The 12,997-nt window shown below is 41.4% G+C and overlaps 1 non-coding gene across 1 annotated transcript; it reads right to left on the bottom strand.

Moving 5' to 3' along the window:
* Positions 1-1,425: 1,425 nt before the first annotated feature.
* Positions 1,426-1,497, bottom strand: trnae-cuc (transfer RNA glutamic acid (anticodon CUC)). The gene has a single exon. It is a non-coding gene; the product is annotated as a tRNA-Glu (tRNA).
* Between the last annotated feature and the right edge of the window lie 11,500 nt (positions 1,498-12,997).

The following is a 12,997-nucleotide window of genomic DNA, read 5'->3' as shown; positions in this document are numbered from 1 at the left end:
CCAAAACAGTCCTAGTCCTAACACATGTGAGACACTCTTCTTTCTCATCAGCCAAAGATGCAGGTGCAGGGGGGATTTCCCCATTCCAAACCAGTTTCAGTACAAAACACAAAGTTCACAGTAGAGCAGACAAAGCTTCAGTTTCCTAAGTCAGCCTGAGGAGTCGCTGGTGATATGAGGATCTTTGCAGTTGATCGTTGATCTCCATGAGATTCTGCTGGTTGTCCTCACAAAGTGTCCTAAGATCCCTTCTTCTATTTCTGCAACACTTTCTGGGATGCTTCTCGGCTTCTCCTTTCTCCTGCCTTTCTTCCTGCTTTTGGATCTAAATGCACACAATTCATGACAATAGTACTAACGTTCCCATGGGAAAGAGGTAAAAGTCTTCTTCCTGACTGAGAATCAAACCTGGGCTGTGGCAGTGAGGGTGTCTCTGAGTACTACTGAGGCCCATTAGTGGCTGGGTGCAATACTGTTAAGGCTCTGAAGAGAAATCACTATTTATAACAGATTTTCTAACTTATTTCATTGCGTTGTATATTATGACCGTGAGTTAGCCTAGTGTTCTTTAAATTCGTTTCTTAAGACAAGGAACTTGTCCTTGTCTTAAGAAACGAATTTAAAGAATAGTTTCAATAGGTAGACATAATGAACTTTCACTACATAGTTAGCCTAGTGGTTAGCGTGTCTGCCTCCTGACTGGGAGATCATGATTTCTACTCGTGGTTGGACCAAAGACCATCATTAAAATGGTACCTACTACCGTCTGGCAAGGCACGCTGCAATACAGATGCAAGTGGGGAAGTCAAACTGTCAAAGTGACCAGAGGACCAACCCCCATTGTAATCCTGGCTGTATACATGAGAGGCTGAGGGCTATCGAAATGGAGATTGGTGCTGCACCCATACACCTAGTACTGGGACAGGAGACTGCCTGGGAAGACCAGATTCTGGCATGAAAGGGACTTTGACTTTGTTGTATATTACATGTGCACATGAAATGGATTTGTACATGAAGCCAGCTTGTGGGAAACAACTTTTCTAACCTAGGAAATAGCTTTGGTGTGCAGCAATTTATATGCAATATATTAGAACAACAAGTTTTTCAAGTTTTTTTTTTTGCTCATTTATCAAACATGCTCTTTGAGGCCCTCCTTTGACAGCTCATTTGGTAGCGTGGAGGACTGTAGGTGCTTTTGATGGCTGTCGTTATGTCACTGGTTTGAATGTGCCTTGAAGAATGTGTTTGTTTTGACATTTTAATAATAATGTTCACCCTGGGTAAGAGGGAACAGTATTTTCTTTAATTAGTGATAGAATTAGCTGATTTTTAAAGCCTTTAATTTTCTGTAAAGCTGCTTTGCAACAATGTCAATTGTTAAAAGAGCATGAAAATCAAATGGACTATCATAATCCAACATGGCTTTTCCCTGACCGGGAATCGAACCCGGGCCGCGGCGGTGAGAGCGCTGAATCCTAGCCACTAGACCACCAGGGAGTGAAAACTCTGGACTGTAGGCAAACTCTTTGCAGTACCACTGAGAGCCACCAGAGGTTGTGGGAAATATTTTTCGAATTTGTCTGCCGAAAGTACCTCTGTGGTCCTCTAGTGGCTTCGTGCAGTATTTGTGAGGCATCTGCAAAAATAAAATGAGCCGACATTTTTTGTTACATCTTCACAAATTATTCTCGGGGAGAATCATCGTGTTCTGTCATGTTTACAAGTTTGATTGGCCTTGATATCTCGCCCAGTATTACTGTACTTTCTCTGATATGTTGCTCCTTCAGCCAGCGTATTGTACTGATATTATAACTCGCAAACAAATGAGTTCAGTGATGGCATTAACCACGGCAACTAACCCGAACTAAATTTTATACCAGTTGCCTATGGACTGCATGTCCTTATCTAACCCTCAAAGAACTCATCGAACGCTCAGAGAACCTAGCCGGAACATTGTCATAGGTTTTCCAAAGTTTTCTTGTGTTGCAATAGCAAGGGGAACTTTAATACAACCAAACAGGAACATTCTCCAAAGGCTCTCCGAACGTTCCTACTTTACAAATGTTCGAAGAACGTTCCATCAACCAACACGTGCAATCAAAAACTAACGTTATAGACACATAAAACTTCCTGTAAAGCCCAAGGACAACCAAACAAACCTTCTTTACTGAGTATGACAGTAATTATTGATCTGACTGTGTAAATCACAATGGTCATAATCGTGATATGCTGTCATGTGGTTATTCAGCAGTTAAAAGAAAAGTGTTAACATTTAAACTTTATGTCACTTCATTACCAGCAAAAGCTGACATCAATTTTCAGATCTTGATGTTAATATTTGGGTATAATTACACGGTTTGGCCACAAGATGTCAGTAAAATACCACAAGATGCTCCTGCGCTTGCACTGTGCCCTGACTGAGGAATCCTCTTCATGCTCTCATCTCTGTGAAATCCACTGGGAAATATGTGTCGACAAAGGCTACAGCTTTTTACCATTTGAATCAGTCGGAATAGGAAATAAAACATCAAAGTCCGAAATACTAAGAAATCTTCTTCTGTCTGCTCCCGATTAGGGGTCGCCACAGCAGATCTTTCATCACCATTGCTCCCTGTCTTCCACATCCTTCTCTACCACACCTGCCACTTTCATGTCCTCTCTCACCACCTCCATGTGTCTCCTCTTTGGCCTTCCTCGTTTTCATTTGCCTGGCAGCTCCATCCTCAACATTCTCCTTCCCACATGCTCTGCATCTCTTCTCAGGATGTGCCCATACCATTTCAGTCTCATCTCTCTTAGCTTAATTCCCAAGCTCGCCACATGTGCTGTCCCTCTGATGTACTCGTTCCTTATCCTGTCCAACCTTGTCACTCCCATTGCAAACCTTAACATCCTCAACTCCGCCACCTCCAACTTTGCCTCCTGTCTCTTCGTTAAGGGTATGGTCTCCAATCCATACATCACATCTGGTCTCACTACTGTCTTATACATCTTACCTTTCATTTTTGCTGGGACTTTCCTCTCACAGATGACTCCCGAAATCCTTCTCCAACTGAAATCCTTCCCTGCCTGCACTCTCTTTCTCACCTCACTATCGCAGCCCCCATTTTCCTGCACAGTTGGCCCCACATACTTGAATTCACCAACGTTCTTTACGTCTACTCCTTGCATCTTCACTACATTCTCATCCCCATTCTCATTGAGGCCATGTATTCTGTCTTGCTACTGCTCACCTTCATTCCTCTTCGTTCCAATGCATACCTCCATCTCTCCAAACCAGGGCTTTACATTAGCACCCGCCCACTCGCCAAATGCGGGTAAAATTTGGCTTTGGCGGGTAATAACTTTAGTCCCACTCGCCACTTTGGCGGGTGGTTTATTCTGTGGTATGACAATATATTTTAATTGTAGTTTTCTCTGAAGGCATCTGATATAATAAACGCATTGCAATGTAATATTAGAGTAGACTGAGTACAGTTGAGACAGTTTTTGCTTTCTCATTTTCCACACACAAATTAGACTCTGAAAAGACACTAAACAAAAATGTTTTTGAGACATAATATATCCTCAATATGTGTGCTAATATATAACCAAGAAATTATATCTCTAAGGTGTTTAAATTTTACGTAATTAATCAAAAACAAAAGGTGCACTTTTGTCTCAACTGTACCCATACTCTACACATATGGTGTACAGTTGAGACAGTACCATGGTACAGTTGAGACACCATTAAAAACACTGGAAATCTGACATCAGTGCAAATGCAATTTCATTCATTTAATGATTGCAATTTTATTTTGCTTAATTTATCTTATTTCTTTAAAAATGTAATAGTTTACAACTCATCACTTCATATAAACCTTCAATATTTAATAGATTAACGCAACTATAATAATAGCATAACTAGAACAACAAACAGTAACAGAAAACTAGAACAAAAATTTATCTTTTTTTAATGACAGTATCTGGAACTCCTCTGCCACCTGCCTGAGTGACTTCCCTTCCTCTACAACTCTTGAAGCCCTCTCTAACACCTGGGCTGGCACTCCCCTATTTGTTGTTCTAATTCTGATGCGCGGCATCCTGTAACAGGCATAGCACAAAAACAAATAAATAAATATCAAATAGGCTATAGAACACATTCTCTCTTGTTCTCTCTCTCTCTCTCTCTCTCTCACACACACACACACGTGCGCTTGATGAAGTAACATTTCTATACATAACAGTTTTATGTGATGCCTTAATGATAATGCAGATTAAAAACTTGCTAGGTAGATAAAAACTAGCTAACAAGTGTAATCCATATATCTTTTAGTGTTTTGAGTGAGCTCTGTAAGTACATATACATGACCTGTCTCAACTGTACTTGTTTTACCACGTTATATTTCACTTCATACTCTGATGTCTTGATAACATTCATGCAATACAAATGTATAAATAAATAGTAGAGAGTTCAAATATAAATAAACATTACAAATTAATTCACAGATGTCTTTATTGGTCTAATTGTGATTTAAACCCTGTTATCATAAGTGGGCATATGCTAAACAGCATGTGACGCAATAGAGTTCTACGTCGGGTACAGTTGATACATTGTGTCTCAACTGTACCCCGATGACCACCTCGCACATCGCACAGAATTGTGTAATGTCCTTCAATGCTACTCATTTCATTATCTCTAGCCGCTTTATCCTTCTACAGGGTCGCAGGCAAGCTGGAGCCTATCCCAGCTGACTATGGGCGAAAGGCGGGGTACACCCTGGACAAGTCGCCAGGTCATCACAGGGCTGAGACATAGACACAGACAACCATTCACACTCACATTCACACCTACGGTCAATTTAGAGTCACCAGTTAACCTAACCTGCATGTCTTTGGACTGTGGGAGAAACCGGAGCACCCGGAGGAAACCGGGGAGAACGTGCAAACTCCGCACAGAAAGGCCCTCGCCGGCCCCGGGGCTCGAACCCAGGACCTTCTTGCTGTGAGGCTACAGCGCTAACCAGGGCCATAACCAGGATTTTTCAAATACCGAGGTCAAACATTGCGATACATCTTATTTGCCAAAAAAAAAAAAAATGTCCTAATATGGTGGCTTTTCATACATTTTGGAAACGAGTCAAAATCACAAGCCCAACAAGATGAACATGTTTATTTTAACAATTTCAAAACTGCACGATCACAAAAGTATTTTGTGTGTGTGCATGAGTGAGTGACAGTGCAATCTAGCCGAGCCTGAATAGACTTCATCTCATTCTCATCATCTCTAGCCGCTTTATCCTTCTACAGGGTCGCAGGCAAGCTGGAGCCTATCCCAGCTGACTACGGGCGAAAGGCGGGGTACTCCCTGGACAAGTCACCAGGTCATCACAGGGCTGACACATAGACACAGACAACCATTCACACCTACAGTCAATTTAGAGTCACCAGTTAACCTAACCTGCATGTCTTTGGGGGAAACCAGAGCACCCAGAGGAAACCCACGCAGAAACGGGGAGAACATGCAAACTCTGCACAGAAAGGCCCTCGCTAGTCACGGGGCTCGAACCGAGGATCTTCTTGCTGTGAGGCGACAGCGCTAACCACTACACCACCGTGCCTAGATTTCAATTGCTTTTTAAAAAATATATGCCCTTTTCAATAGCAAAATACTAGACGGTTATTGGATAAAACCGACTAAAACGCTCCATTCGGAGACTGAGCCTCACTGGAGATGGGAATCAATAAGAGGGGCGGGACAAGACTTCCCGAGAGGAGGCTCATCTCAGCTGGTGATTGGAGGAGGAGCTGTGAACGCGGCTGGGCTGCTCATGATTGACAGAAAGCAGTCAGAGGTGGTACATCATGTTGTAAATAAAATGTGAACATAATAAGTTTGCTACCCGTTTTCATTTCCATTCGAAAATACAACCAATGATCAAAACAATAGTGTCTTGTGTTCACGTTAGCCTATAGTCTGGTAGCAAAATAGCTCAAGTCTCGTCAGCACCCAATAACTTCATAAACAACAGGTCACGACTGTCCAGCCTTTTCTGATCTGAAAGGCACCAAATCAAATCGAGAGAGAGAATAAAAGAGTTTGTGCCGCGTGGAAAACGAAAATCCTATCTAGCTAAGTGGCTTCGACTGTTGTTGCTTGAAATGCTAATTAAAATTGCACAGTTAATGATCATAAGCATTCCGGCACATAACTGTCAGTGACTGGCAAAATTAACTCCCCTTCTTCCCTCTTTCTTTTTCTCTCACTTGCTGACTTTCCAGAGCTGAGTTTGGTTTGTTTTAGTGTAGTAGACTTCTTCATCTTATGTCAATTTTCAGATTCCACGACTAATTGACAAACTGACTGGCTGCACTCTAAAAAATAAAGGTGCTTCAGTGGTTCTTCAAATCTCTGGATGGTTCCATGGAGAGTCAAAACTCTGTGATGAACGATTACATTATGCGAAAGGTTCTTCACATTGGAAATGGTTCTTCAGAGCCTGGCATTCTCTTACCATTTGCTGGTCAATGCACATAGGCTATGTTTACACAAATCTGTCTTCACTGCTCAAACAAATGGTTTAAATGGTTCTTTAAAGAACCGTTGCATGAACGGTTCTTTGAAGTCCTAAAAAAGGTTCTTCTATGGCATCGCCCTGAAGAACCGGTACTGGCCCCATTATTTTTTAGAGTGTGCGGAGTCGGACCTTGATGAGAACACTTCTCAGCTCTTGTGTATCCCGTGGTGCTTAGCTGACTATCGCGAGGCTGCCTGATATGAAATGTTTCCAATGTCGGATATTTCAGCTTCGTTTAAAAATGATTATGTGGACTTTATTTTTAGACAAACAAATGAGAACAGGTGGATGCAAGCTGAATTTAGAATTTTCCACCGATCAAAGTCAGAACGATTTTCATCATATATTAATTTCACATTTCTGAGTGAAAAAAAAAAAATACAGTGGGAAAAAAATGCCGAGGACATGACCTCGGTGTCCTCAATGGTAGTTACGGCCCTGGCGCTACCCACTACACCACCGTGCCGCCCGTTCAGTGCTACTATGCCATGCAATATATCTGTTTTTAGAGCACAAAACAACGTTTGCATACATGCAACTTTTATTTAGAAGTCATAAAGGGGTAAGAAGATATTCATTGTGGAAGGGACATGGAAAAATCAAAATCTTACCTGGCAAAAATGACTTTTCCCGACAACTTCGCAGCGGAGCTTCGTACGGACTTCAAATTTCCCACGCTCAAAGAGGACGCTAACACGCATGTGCACAGCAAAAATCAGCGCAGAGGTTTGCTGCGCACGCAAGATATTGCCGGTGTCTCAACTGTACATATGTCCCAACTGTACTCAGTCTATACGTGCTTACAACTCCCATGAGCACCAATGTGCATAAACATTCTGACGACATGTTAGAATTGTTTAGAACGTTCGTTAACGGCTCAGATAAAATCAATGATACGGTAACCTGCGGTTAATGAACGAAGCAACAAAGTTGATGACGACTGACAAGCGCACTATGTGGCAGCATATAGCTGGAGTGTCAAACCCTGCTGCTCAGGGGAAAAGGGGCAGAGATGAGCAGGGCCGGAGCAACATTTTAAAATCACAGAGGTCCGTGATGCGCAAAGCGCACGCCGAAACATTTTCTACATATTTAAATGAGAGGGGTGAATCACGGGCGCAGATAGAGGGGGGGATGGGGGGGATTCGTCCCACCCAGATTTAAATTCACCTCGTTCGGTCCCCCCCACTTATAGGGAGGAAAAAACGTCTATGCTGTCTTTCTTTGCATAAGGCAAACCTCACGGAAAATTCAAAAGACTAATTACCATTCGGTTTATTGAGGTGCACAGCAGTGTATACAGTTGCAACTGCGCAGACTGCACAGGTTGCGAGCTCGAGCTTGGTTGCTATGGTTACCCACAAGTTTGACAGGCATTTCGGGGACAGCGCCTCCTAGTTCAGGACCCCAACACGGCATGATGAAGGGTGCCAAAAGGCAGAAAACGATTGCATCGTTTTTTCAAAAAAAAAAAAAAAACGACTGTAAGTAAACTGTACCTTATACTTTATCATATCACCTTGTAATTTTTTGATAGTCTGTTCAAAGTAATGTCGTAGTGAAAGTAAAATCGTACGGAGTAGAGATGCCTTTCTGGTAGCCTCCTTCTTTCGGTGGTAGCCTGTAGATACAGTGCTCAGAAGGCAGTTTTAATGTTTAATCTGGCGTTCCCTGCCATAATTTCAGCGAGCATATTGTTTCATAAGGAAACTTTGCGAAGAGTTGTTGACTGACTGCCGCTCACGCAGCACACAGGCATAGTTAGAAAGTCAGGATGCACTGGTTTACACTTTACACACACACACGTAGCCCAGCCTCTCGCTATGTTTAACAGTTGGAACTTAGCGGTTTTAAAACTAGTTTTGCAGTTTTGTAATTTCTGTGCGTGATGATAATGTGTAAACTTTGGATTTCCATAGGCTATGTTAAAATGTTATCATTGTCCTGGCCTGCAGGTAGTTCCTGGTGATGGCAGTGAGGGAGGTGAAATAACATGTATACACACTACCGTTCAAAAGTTTGGGGTCACCCAGACAATTTTGTGTTTTCCATGAAAAGTCACACTTTTATTTACCACCATAAGTTGTAAAATGAATAGAAAATATAGTCAAGACATTTTTCTGGCCGGCGGCATGGTGGTGTAGTGGTTAGCGCTGTCGCCTCACAGCAAGAAGGTCCTGGGTTCGAGCCCTGGGGCCGGCGAGGGCCTTTCTGTGTGGAGTTTGCATGTTGTCTGCGTGGGTTTCCTCCGGGTGCTCCGGTTTCCCCCACAGTCCAAAGACATGCAGGTTAGGTTAACTGGTGACTCTAAATTGACTGTAGGTGTGATTGGTGTCTGTGTCTATGTGTCAGCCCTATGATGACCTGGCGACTTGTCCGGGGTGTACCCCGCCTTTCGCCCGTAGTCAGCTGGGATAGGCTGCAGCTTGCCTGCGACCCTGTAGAAGGATAAAGCGGCTAGAGATGATGAGATGAGATGAGATTTTTCTGGCCATTTTGAGCATTTAATCGACCCCACAAATGTGATGCTCCAGAAACTCAATCTGCTCAAAGGAAGATCAGTTTTATAGCTTCTCTAAAGAGCTCAACTGTTTTCAGCTGTGCTAACATGATTGTACAAGGGTTTTCTAATCATCCATTAGCCTTCTGAGGCAATGAGCAAACACATTGTACCATTAGAACACTGGAGTGAGAGTTGCTGGAAATGGGCCTCGATACACCTATGGAGATATTGCACCAAAAACCAGACATTTGCAGCTAGAATAGTCATTTACCACATTAGCAATGTATAGAGTGGATTTCTGATTAGTTTAAAATGATCTTCATTGAAAAGAACAGTGCTTTTCTTCAAAAATAAGGACATTTCAAAGTGACCCAAAACTTTTGAATGGTAGTGTGTATATATATATATATATACACACACACACACATGTATATATATATATATATATATATATATATATATATATATATATGAGTGATTCCACACTTATGGGTACTGAAATGGGGACATGAACTTATTTTTAAAAATTCACCTAAAACCATTTCTTTTTTTTACCAACAGGTCACAAAACATGTAATCTTTAATGAATGATATGTTAAAAGATAACTTTAATTTTCTGAGATGTAATAAAAACATATTTATATGCCAAAATCAGAACGTAACAGAAGTGTTGTGGACATATATATTCTCAATTTTAACAATGTAGAATTACTTTTTGAAATATAGGAAAGTGATGTTTTAGCAAATATAATTAATAAACATGTGTAGTAGAATAAACATACACATTCTTTCAATAAGATTAACATGGTATAGAGCTAGATTGTAATTAATTTGTAACAGACGCGAGATGGACAATCGTAACAGAAGTAATGTAACAGACATCATTTTGGAACTCATAGGCTTGACTTTGGCATATAAATATGTTTTTATTACATCTCAGAAAATTAAAGTTATCTTTTAACATATCATTCATTAAAGATTACATGTTTTGTGACCTGATGGTAAAAAAAGAAATGGTTTTAGGTGAATAAGTTCATGTCCCCATTTCAGTACCCATAAGCGTGGAATCACTCATATACAAAATGGAATCATTTGCTGACAGCTCAGTCCCCCCCAGTTCAAAAATCCTATCTGCGCCCCTGGGGTGAATTACACATCACACAAGAGATCTATTCCTGAAATTACTTTTAATGGTGTTTGAACTGAATATCATCAGTTTTGAAAAAAATCATGTATGTGGCAAGAGTAAGAATAATTTAAGCTTGTTTAATGGTTTGATCTGGCCCAAGCAATGAGGACAAAAGATCCATAACCATGTAGCCTATGGAACTAATACCCCGTTTACATGTAGCTGGATATTTATGAAGACGCATATTTATTTATGCGGTTGCACCTCTCATTTACACGTAAACGGAGGTTTCAGTCACTGAAAATGGATATCTTCGAAAACTCTGGGCAAAGTGGAGATTTCTGAAAACTCCATTTTTATGCCTGCGTGTAAATAGTGGAAAACGGAGTTTTAGGTTTTCCCGACATCACGATATGCGTCACAGAACAATATTTGCGTCAGGCGCTCAATATGTTGGTTTGATGGTCTCATGGATGCAACACGGGTGGTCGTCCTTTTTACATATTTGCAAACACTTTTGGTTTGTTTGCATTTGCAAATAGGACTACAACTGCTTTATGAGGAGCAGAGGAGAAGGACTGCAAGGAGGGTCGCAGTTTTTCAGGCGCTTTTCCTCCCATCAAGACAAAGGCTTGGTGCTTGCCAACGCCACCGCTGCCGTCATGTCATTTGTATTTTCATAATTCTGATAGGCTAATATGGCTTTATACTTCTCCTTATACTGCCACCTATATTTTTAGCGTGCTCATAACAGCGCTTAGCCGCGTATCTACAGTATGCGGATCCGTGTCAATGCAGATATTTTGGAGAACAGTCTGGTGTAATCGTGGATATTTCTGAAAATGGAGAGGTGGGGTTATCCGTGTCAATACATACCCGGGAACCGTACGTGTAAACTAAGCATAAGATACATTAACAGTCTGGCATCCGTTACACCTACAAAAAAAAAAAAATTCTGGGAAAAAAATCAGTATACACCACCATGTTTTAGGCAAAGTTATCCAAGGCAAACATAAGTTGAAACTTTCCACTCTATTGCTTTGGCTTATCGAATGATTTATTTTTAAAATCACAAACAAGGTAGACTACAACTGCGCTGCTTTGAAAATGTAAATTGAACAGCGTGATGAAAGTGCGCTGATGCCATGGAAACCCCATGTCTCCTGCACTGCGTTCCTCCACCGAGTCGCGCGCTCATTCGCTTTTGTGTTCTTGGTCTCAGAGCCGCGCCCACCAAAAAGACACAGAAGACAGAATCAATGTTTAACATAATTAACAATGCACTTTTTTACGGAGACATTTTAATGTTATTCTTTATTTTTTTATCCAGTTGAATATTTAGCGTACAAATGTATTTTCAGCTCTTAAAAATGACTGAGGTCCAGACCTTGGTGGCCTCATAGCTGGCTACGGCCATGGAGATGAACAAGACGCTAATAGGAAGATAAGACAGTGCAATGACAAATGGAAGTTCGGGCGAGATTGGCTAGTTCATAGCAAAACCGAAAATACCATGTACTGCGAAGACTGTAGAAAGTCTGGCAAAGACAGGCACCAGTAATTTTAAACTCGAAACTATAAAGGACTATGAAAAGTCAAATGCACACATCGGTACTATAACATAAAAACAGGCAAAGACAGCTAGTTCACGACAGGACAGCATTGCTTTCAAGTCCCTGGCTGTCATGAAGTCGGCTGAGCTGGAGAGGATGGAGCTGCTGTTTAGAAATGTTAAGCTACCTTAACAGCACTGAATACTTGAGTGCTACGGTAGAGATACATTATATGTTGCCATTCATAAATAAATCTAGATCTTCTGAACTTTAACGTATCATGGTGAAGAAAAAAACTGCGATTTCCTGGCAACAAAATTGTGGCTAGTGAAAAGGCTGAATGGCTAGTGACTCGGGAAAACCACTTGCCACAGTGGCTGGTGAGCAAAAAAGTTAATGTGAAGCCCTGTTCCAAACCCAACCTCCTTTCTACTTTCACCACATGTCACAATATCATCCGCAAGCATCATGTTCCATGGTGACGCTTGCCTCACTTCGTCCGTCAAGCTATCAATCACTATGGCAAACAAAAAAGGACTCAAAACAGATCCTTGATGGAGTCCCACCTTCACCTTGAACCATTCAGTTGTTCCAACTGCACACCTCACTGCTGTTTCACTGTTCTCATACATGTGTTGCACCACTCTAATATACTTCTCATTCACTCCACTCTTTCTCATACAAAACCATAACTCATCTCTCAGCACTCTATCGTATGCCTTCTCCAGGTCTACAAACACTCAATGTAGCTTTCTCTGGCCTTCTCTGTACTTCTCCATTAACACTCTTAAAGCAAAAATTGCATCCGATGTGCTCTTCCTTGGCATAAACCTGTACTGCTGTTCACAGATTGCTACCTCTCTTCTCAATCTCGCCTCCAATACCCTTTCCCATAGCTTCATGGTGTGGCTCATCAATTTTATCCCTCTGTAATTACTGCAGCTCTGTACATCTCCCTTATTCTTGTATATTGGGACTAGCACACTCTTTCTCCATTCATTTATCATTTTCTCATATCTTATGAAACAATCTCGTGAGGAACTCCACAGCTGTCTCACCCAAGCCTCAATCGGGATACCATTCTTCATTCTTTTCATGGCTGCCTTCACCTCATCCTTACTAACCAACTCTGCTTCCTGATTTGCTGTCTCCAACAAATCTGACCACCCCGTTTGTGTCCATTAATACTAATTAGTCATCGCTTGAATGCCACAGCCTATCTTTGTATTGTTGTTAACTATGTGCATTCCTTCTT

The sequence above is a fragment of the Neoarius graeffei genome, chromosome 22 (genome assembly GCF_027579695.1).
Source record: "Neoarius graeffei isolate fNeoGra1 chromosome 22, fNeoGra1.pri, whole genome shotgun sequence".
NCBI classification, from domain to species: domain Eukaryota; kingdom Metazoa; phylum Chordata; class Actinopteri; order Siluriformes; family Ariidae; genus Neoarius; species Neoarius graeffei.
Note: the sequence above shows the minus strand (reverse complement) of the source record. Positions and strands in the feature narration are given on the sequence as shown.